At 47.2% G+C, this 9,767-nt stretch overlaps 1 long non-coding RNA gene across 1 annotated transcript in view; it reads left to right on the forward strand.

The window, feature by feature from the left end:
• Positions 1 to 5,962, forward strand: part of LOC144799532 (uncharacterized) — a 66,456-nt gene extending 60,494 nt beyond the window's left edge. Inside the window, exon 3 of the long non-coding RNA XR_013603830.1 lies at positions 5,838 to 5,962. This is a non-coding gene — a long non-coding RNA (uncharacterized LOC144799532). The remainder of the gene's footprint in view (positions 1 to 5,837) is intronic.
• Positions 5,963 to 9,767: the final 3,805 nt, after the last annotated feature.

Raw genomic sequence — 9,767 nt, forward strand, 5'->3', positions numbered from 1 at the left:
ACTAGGCCATGCTAAATCCTACGTAAACTGTCAACCATGCAAGTCAACAGATCCCACAGCTAAGGTTTACTGAACACTATACATGCAGCAGTGTAACAGGTTGCATCCATAGTCACACATACAGGGATTAATCCACAGATGGCATGAGTAGCATACAATGAAGCAAGATCCACACTCTGCATCCTACCCGACATCATTGCAAGAAGTAATAAATTCAACAGTATTTATTCTTACAAATTTAACTTACAAAAAACTACACTAATCCATACAACTAACACTATATCTAAAATACCTAAACACATATTAAACTAAACTACACATGTAATACTAACTATCCACTACTACACATACTAAAAAAGGACATCAACCCCCCACCCAAAGATAAAAGAAACTTAGCCCCAACACTATCTTAACCTATCCTATAAATATGTTACACTACAAAACTAACTATACCTATTCTAAAACTAATCTATATCTAATTACAACAAACACTAATTACACATCTAAAAAAATGGAACATTGAGGGAAGGCAGTAGAGGGGCGTGGGGGATAACAATGGAATGTTCATGGAAGTGCCAGTTTCTCCCGGATCTCATGGATCTGCCTGTTTAGGGTTAGCAACTCGTTCTTTACATCCAAAAGCAAGTTATTGTTCCGCTGCTGTTACTTCCACAGCAACATCAGTGCCTCGGTCATTTGAGGCAGAGTGGTGGGTGGGACAAGATCCTGGCTGGTTTGAAGTTGGCCTATCCCCTGGTTTGTTGCAACTGGCACCGGCACCTGGCTGCTTGTTGCTGGAACCGGCCCCTGACTGCTTGTTGCTGGAACCGGCACCTGACTGCTTGTTGTGGGAACTGTCGCCTGGCTGGTTGGTTTTGGAACTGGCCTGATGACGGGTATCGACATTGCCTTCACAAAACTAATCGGTCCAGCCCTGGCATCAGCGGTGGAGGTGGTGCGTTTGTCATGCACTCCAACAGCCTCTGGCATAGATGGCCACCTCCCTGCCTTCCTGTCAGACAGGTGCTTCCGGGCCATGTCCCTGTACCCCTTCTTGACCCGTCGTACATGGTGCCACCTGTCCTTTGCCACCTGGTAGGCATGCACCTCTTCAGGAGTCATGTTGTCTGAAAAATATGCTAAATGTTAATTCCCACCCAAGCACACTAGGTCATTGGCCAATTATTAAATATTTACACAAATCCTATACAACATGGAAGGCAACACACAAGTGGTGTTCTGTAAAGTCTCTTAGTGACCTGTCCACATAATTGTCAAGCCATTTGTTGCTCACTACAGGCTATGGATAGTGACATGACAGTGCATGGCAGGTGAGATGTACTGACAAATCAAAAGAAAAATGAGACTGTCATAAGATGTCACCATTGTGCATCCTGAGTGTGTGCAACTAGTCCAATTCACATTAGTAGGGCGGCATTGCCCCTCCGTGGCCAGCACCACCCTCATCTAATCCTGTGACACACTGCTGCTACTTCTGTACAATGCACATGTGCAGACATGTGTGTCTACCTGCATATGGGTACAGTTCATGTAGTCAGTGACAAGACTGGCACTCTTTTACATGAGTGCTAGTGTGGCTGTGTGCAAGTGTCAATGGCAACCGATTGTAAGCTCAGCCTACATGCACAGGAACAAGACTGGGACACCCCTACTAACAACTGGGGGCTATAATATCAAGAAAGGGCGACACATTATTGCCGCTTTCATCGGCAAGAAACTGCCGCTAAACCGGCGATAAACGGCTTGATAATCTGCCCTTGAGAATTCCCATAGCTGCCCAGGTTCTGGTGTTAACCTGGGCTTCTATGGGAATTTTCACGGGCATATTATCAAGCCCTTTATCGCCGCTTCAGCGGCAGTATCCTGCAGATAAAGCGGGGATGAATCTTTCGACTGTTTTTGATAATATGCCCCCAAGTGTGAAAATAAAGGAGTGTATTGCCTGTAGGATCTTTGGATCATTGACTAGTTAGCTAGAGCCTGTGCTGTATGTCATGCACAGGAAATCAAAGCTGTATCATTGTCCCTTGATGGGCAAAGTCACAACTGAGAATGATATGCCTCTTCCCACATCCAAATACCTATTTGCAGACAAATCGGTATCAACAAATACATCTGCACATTGTGGCAAGAGTGACATGCGGTACACACCCATATGGCCAAACAACCACGTGTACCATTTGGTAATGACATTCATGACACCACAACATGGCAATTTCAAATACAAATACTCACCAGTGGCGTTTGGGTCCCTGAATCAATCAACGTCACCCTGTGTGATGGGTTATCGACTATCTGTGAGTGAACAAATGTAAATATGTTTCATTACATGGCATCCAGAAACGTGACATAAACATGAGGAACAACATTACAGTCACGGGAAAAACAACATCACTGTGTAGGTGAATGACAGTTTGTACGCATGACCCTGTTCACTTTGACTGCCATGCACACATGGCCTGTGAATGCAGTGGTGGCCCACCCATAACATCAGTGCTGTAAGACATGCACATAAGAGTTGTGTCACGCAATTTCAATGCACCATGTCCACACAGGCATCATGTCTAAGTTGTACTGCGTATGAGGGCAACTATGCAGTTTGTAAGAGGCTGATACGCAGTCCTTTGGGATGTAAGACACTCTGGAGCAGTAAAACTCCCGTAGTGCATTTTCACCTGACAAGGACATTTCTGCACATGAACCATGTACAGGGGCCTTGTAGGTACAGTCGTGCTGCTCATGGAGTCGAGCGTTTGTCACACTGTGTTCTGTCCTGCACATAGGTCACACACACAATGGCTCTGCTCCGATCTGTACAGTTACCCATACTGGACACACACACGGCATCCTGCACACAGGCTTTGCCCACATCTCTTCGACTGACTACACCTGTGATGGACTTATACATGCAAATATCCTCTGTGCCTTGCCACCCTTACTGACGTGTGGGCACTCACCATTACATAGTAATGTTTTGGCAAGTGACACACAGGGGACCTCTGTCCCATATGTGGTCTTCACAGCGCAAATATGTGTTCACACCTCAATTACAACGTGACCACTCACTCCAACTGGCACTTTATGGTTCTATACAAATAGGGCTGTTTGGATTGACTACTCACACACCTACTCTACTGTTGCACGCAATATGTTTGGAAGAGGTAGTTCTTCCAATCCTAAGTAATGTGAATCATGCGCAAATCTTTTAGGCTAATGACATTGTCAGTAACACGTTGTCACAGTATCACAGTTGTGAGACAGCATGTAGATGTCATACACACTTGTCACACACGTTACTCGCTTACATCCCTTTGTTTTGTGAAGTAAAATAATGGGTTTAGTACTTACCACCCTGTAGGCCAGTCATCACTCTGGTGTAATCGAGCAGGTCTGCCTCACGTGCAAGCATGTCTTGCCAGCGGTGCTTCCACTGGTGCACATTCCGGGCAATTCCAAAGTATCGCTCCATCTGGACCCTCACCCGCTCCCAGCGCACCTTCTGAACAGACACACTGTAGCCCTGCAGGATCCGTCCCCCAGCCTCCAACATCAATGGCAGGTAAAACTTTAAAAGCCACAGAAACCCCCCCAATGCCCCCTCACTCATCCTCCCTGACCTTCCCACAGCCGGCATCTCCCTGACCCCCGTAACCCACTTACTACTAATAAATAATAACCCACTTAACTAACTCTATATTAATAACTCACTAACCCCACACAAAACACCACAAAACTGAGGACAGTAGACACACAAACAATTGAAAATAATACAAATAGACCAAACAGACACTTCAGACAGGTCACAGCACACAGCACCACTCTCCAAATCCAAATCCAACACCAGCAACCACCATAGACCTCCTCCTCTTAGCACATACACAAGCAATGTGCTGAAAAGAGAAAGTGAAAGTCAAAACCACACCCCTTTGACAGGAAGCAGTGATACATCACTTCCTGTGTGTTAGCGGCTAAAATATAGCTATAGCGACGAAAATATGGACACAAACAGGCCGCAAAGGTTTACATAGTAAAAATGATATGTGAATGCGGCCTGTTTTTTTAAATGCGTCCAAAAAATTCACGCTGATAGGTCGCAATGGGCCCAATGGTGAAACTGCATGCTGCAGTGATGTTTATTCATGGTGATGTGTAAAAATATGCCTGGACGTTATTGGAATAAGTTTAAGAGCATTTAAATTTACGTTACTGTTTATATTTTTCCAATGTCTTGTACATTTAATGCATTGTGTATTACATGAAACTGCATCATGCAGTTGTTATAAGGAAACACACATTAGGGGAGATCTTTACACCAAAAAACATACATCATGGGCCAGATTTACAAGTCCCTTGTGCCTCTTAAAGTCTGCAATTGCGTCCCTTTTTGTGAGGCAGCTGTGGCGCAAAGGATGCCCAATGCTGCGGGCTATCCTCAAGGTCATGCACCATTGAGATATGTAAAAAGTCCCAAAGCCCAGGTACAGTGGGAGGCATTCATGCACAGGAGGTGGTGTTCCGGCGGTGGAACGCCTCATTCTAGTGGCTGATTTAAATCTACTAGATTCCAGTCACTCACTTTTGGCGTAAGGCTTGATGCAGCATTGGAAAGAAAGGGCCCCCAAGATCAAGGGCTGCGTTCAGCCGCGGCCAGCAGTTGGAGTACCTTCAGGGCAGAGATGTGGGGAGGGGGAGGGGCAAGCTGGGGGGTAGTAATGTATTGATTACGGAGCTTCCCAGGTATGAATACATGTAAGTGAACAAGACAAATTTTTTTGAGTGCACTGCATCCACAAATGCGATGCAGGGCGCCCTACAAAATTTGTATTATTTTTTAAAAAAAATTCACTTACCTGCACAACTCCTTAATCCATACATTACTACCCCCCACCCTGCCACGTCACCGCCCTGCAGGTACTCCCACTGCCGGCCGCGGCTGGCTGCGTTGCACTTGCAAACCCACTTCAGCAATGCTATACATTTACGGCAGAGATGGCTCACACATCATTTTCATTTTTGGCCCATGCTGCGCCGCATTGCATATGCATCACATCCATGCTGGCTACAGCGTTGTGCACAATAACTGTGGCATCCCGGCTGACATGCAGAGAGGCACCAGTTATCGAAATTCTGCCACTTAATGTCGGACACTGTGGGCCTTAGGAGACATGTAGGACGCCATTGCGTAATGCAAGCAACCATATCATAGGCATTGCGGCTAGCTGGACGCATAGAAACTCTCATAGTGGAATACTGAAGTCAGAATGGTTGATAGGCTGGCAGAAAGGCCCTATGACACCAAGACACGTATCAGCGTTCCATTACTCTGTCCCCACTAAGGATGTGGCATGTGCGTTGAGATGGCTGTCTGTAATCCATTTGCTCTACAGCATGAATCTAAAGCGGAACAAAGACGAGCCAACCACTAAGGGGGGAGGATAGGAACAGTATTGTGGGGAAGGATGATAATATGTGACGATGGCTCCCAAAGGCCGCCCGATTGCGAGTGTCAATTAACGTCACAGGGCATATCATCAAGCAAGGTGTTAACAGAATCTCCGCTCAAGTGCCCGTTTCCTTGTGCTAAAGTAAGCCATGTAGCTATGTCCTCATGCAAGTAGGGCGCTGTGAGACCACCATGTCCCAAAAAACTTCACATAGGCGAAATCTTCTATTTTGTCACCATTTGGAAAAATAAATGTCCTCCCCTCCAAATCAGTAGGGTCTAACATTGTCCTGCTGTCTGAAACTTTAATGAACTACTGCATGATTGTTGATGACAAACGCTCATGTCATTTCTCTCCCATATCACATTTCAGAGGGCGAGACAGCACCTCCAGAACAGCATCCTCGCCTAGAACCCGCTGATGACTTGGACGCGTATGCGATCATCAACAGCGACACCCTGCAACTCCTGCTCGACGTCCTCAACTCCCCAGCCTCCGGTGCAGGGCAACCCAGCAGCCCTCTGCAGACCCCACCCCCTGCTCACACCAACGAGCAGCAGGCACGTACCGCCCCAGCTAGTTCCCAGGAGCCAGATCCCACCACCCGCGCATTCCAACTGCGGATCATCGAGCTCTAAGAACGGTTGGGGGAAAGGGTGCAGGTGGGGTTTCAGCAAATGGCAGACCAAATTGCGGGCCTACGTGCAGTCCCATTAGGGTGAACAGCAAAACACACAAGATGATGGACGGAATGTTGCACAATGGCTATACATTCACCGCCAGTCACTGATCTGGGTTTAATCCATCGTTATTTTGCTCACCAAGCCACCCCAGTTCAGACATGGCCATATGCAAATCAGTCTTGACCCTGTGCCTCATGGGAACAGTCCAGACCGAACTGCCAAGCCTTGTCTTTCCTGTACCGGAATCAAGCATCCTAGGATCGGTTTATGGCTATCAGCCGTCTTCAGCCAGGATAGCTTGACTGCAGTGGCTTAGTGAGCAAGGGACCCACGTCTGGGCATACCCTTCCCACATAGGGTGAACAGCAAAAGACACAAGATGATGGACGGAATGTTGCACAATGGCTAAACATTCACCCCCAGTCACAGATCTGGGTTTAATACATCGTTATTTTGCTCACCAAGCCCCCCCAGTTCAGACATGGCCCTATGCATATCAGTCTTGACCCTGTGCCTCATGGGAACAGTCCAGACGGAACTGCCAAGCCTTGTCTTTCCTGTATCGGAATCAAGCATCCTAGGACCGGTTTCTGGCTATCAGCCGTCTTCAGCCAGGATAGCTTGACTCCAGTGGCTTAGTGAGCAGGGGACCCACGTCTGGGCATACCCTTCCCACATAGGGTGAACAGCAAAACACACAAGATGATGGACGGACTGTTGCACAATGGCTAAACATTCACCCCCAGTCACCCCATTAGGGACTGCATGCAGACACTCACAGACACCCACAGCCCCTTCAATGCTCTCCAGTGGTCCATGGCTGACATTGCTGGAGCCATGATCCTGAGGCAACAGTCACTGTCTGCTCAGGGTGGTTCCAGCAGTGTCAGCAAGGATCTGGACAACATCCGCAATATCATGGAGAGAATGGAGCGGATGCAGGACCAAGATTTGGCTGCCAGGGCTCAACACATGCACCAGGTTGCTGGGATCTATAATGCCCTACACCTGCTTGTTGCCTCCTTGCTGCGACAGGGTTTGGTGCAGATGGATGCTGCAGCGGCCTCCACATCCTCTGCTCCAACACTAGGTGTGTCAGTGCCTCACAGGGCTGTAGCCACAACACCAACTGACACCTGTGAGGCACATGACACACAAGATGATGGAGATGAGGATGACAGCGCATTTCTGCTGAGGAGGAAGCGGTAGCATCTCTCTGTGCCAAATCCCCAGTTTCTTGTGTCTTGCTGTGCTCAGTATCGTGCCACACATGCACTTCTTGCACTTCCTTCCCCTGTCCCCTGTAACATCCTTGGACCCCCCAATGGACTGCCATATCACCCCATTCTTTGCCACTTCAACCAGCCTGTGGACTGAACTATGCCTCTTCCCTTGGACCTGATAACACCAATTGTCTCTGTCTGGCCCTCCAACGGGCACCCTCTGCACTTGCCCTATATGCTCACCACATTTGTAAATATTGTAAGTAAATAATACTTAAATCACACATATGTGCTTTTGTCAAATGTCGTAAAGGTACAAACTTGGCAAATAGGGTCTGGAGACCGATACATCCAATGTAAATACGAGCAGTGTACATGTCGAAACAGATCCAGAGATGGTGAAAAATAGGTTGATATGTGTAAACATGTGGTGCCATCATTGCACCAATGCAATGCTATAACAATGTCACGATGTCAATAGCCCATCTGGCAAGGTAATCTATTGGGACATGCCATTGAGCGAGTATAAGCAAAATGTGATAGGAGAACGCCCCCTGTTCCATGTTTGCATGCAGCGAGGCAAGTACTACTGGCCTCATGTCTAGTATGCCATGCACTGCTATATACCAGTGTTTGATCTCTATATTGACGTCCACGAATTGAAAGGGTACCCCCAGTCTGACCCATATTTGTTCCACTCCTGCATTCACTGAGTATCCCGTGGCATCCCACTGTTACAGACAATGACGATGTAGATGTGGCATTTCTGCTTTTAGACAAATGATTTTCCTGTAGTTGCGCTGGCTCTCTATGGTGTTGTTTGAGATAGGAGTAAAATTACTAACCACATGATGGAGTGTGTATGCCCCAGACATTCCATGTGCCCCTTTTTGAGGGAGGTCATAGTAGGTGAAGAGTGTGTTCAATTTGAGAGCACATGTGCATGTAGACGTTGAAACTATTAAATGTGGTCACAGTGTTGCCTACCATGGCACTGAAAGTTTGTAAGTTGAACTTCTACAGATGTTAGATGGCAATGCAAACAGTTCCAAACGCATAAGTGATCACAATCGGGCAAATGTGCTACAGTCAATCCACAAAACTTTGTCCAAAGGCAAGATTCACACAATGACAGAGGTATGTGTGCAACGCACCGCATTCTGGACCGAGGATATGCAAGTGTCTTGACTGGTTCTTGTGCAGTTCACAGCTGACAGACAGCTGCAAATGGGCATGCGCCACACATTGCTACATCCCAGCCTGAAGATACATACCGACATATGTGAAACGTGTGGGAGCAAAGCTTGGGAGTGAGAGGGCACTCTGGGGCGTCATGGAGTCAGTGATCGTGACACAGCCAAAAAACAGGTAGGTGGGAGTTCACATGGATTGTGACACGAGACAGTTGAGGATATGCATGCCATGACTGCTGGTCCATGTAGTTCCCAAGGGTGTGTCACCCAAGTGGCGCACAAGTGCTGCTATTTAGGCAATGTAGCTGCACCTTTGTGGAGTGACATTGGGCAGTTAGTGAGAGTATTGAGATGCCTGTGACTCTTTGGAGGAATGAATGTGTCTGATCTTGTCCTGTGGGCTCATGGTAGAGCCAGCTGGCCCAGTTGAGATCCTGTGATGTCCGCTGTGGCCTTGAGTACCTTGCAACATTAAATCTGCACTTGGCTCAATGCCGGTCATGCAGATTGTAAATTGTGAGATTGCCTCCGTGTTTGACCAGCATTGGTTGTGTGTGAGGATGCATTGCTGTTGCGGATAAGTGGGCACAGTCTCAGTGTTTGCAGAGGCGTATGAGTCCATCCAATATTCAGCCTGTCATGGAATTTTGAACAAAGTAAGTATTTCCCTTTGCTCCTACACGTAGACATGCTGGGAACAGGATAGGGTCCAGAAGATTGTCTTGCCTAACACGATCCTTGCCTGTCATGAATGTATATCTGTGTTTAGTGATCGGTGATGTGTAGTCCAGGAAGAAAATTTAGAATGATTGACAACCTGGATGTCTTTTAGTTGTGAACTTAATTGCATTATAGTATCCCTGTCCCTGTAGTTGAGGATGTTGATTTAGAACATAGGTGGCTTAAAACCTGCTGGGAATGGTCTGGTGGGCACCCTGTTTCCCCGTTCCACTATGACGCATGATGAGAGAGTGCCCCTGCCGGTAGCATCTATTTGGGTCAAGTCGCAGTGTAGACATCCGGTTCTTCACCCTCCTGCCCTTCTTCCCAGCCTACCATGCATACATTGTAGCGTTGTGTCCACCCTTCGACATTGTCGACTCAGTCTTCCAGCACTCAACATGGTTGAGTATGTTTCGTATATGTCAGTCTGCAGCTGCAACATGCATGGCAATTTCAGCAATGTCAGCTTCTGTTTGAATG

This window comes from Lissotriton helveticus, chromosome 12 (genome assembly GCF_964261635.1).
Source record: "Lissotriton helveticus chromosome 12, aLisHel1.1, whole genome shotgun sequence".
NCBI classification, from domain to species: domain Eukaryota; kingdom Metazoa; phylum Chordata; class Amphibia; order Caudata; family Salamandridae; genus Lissotriton; species Lissotriton helveticus.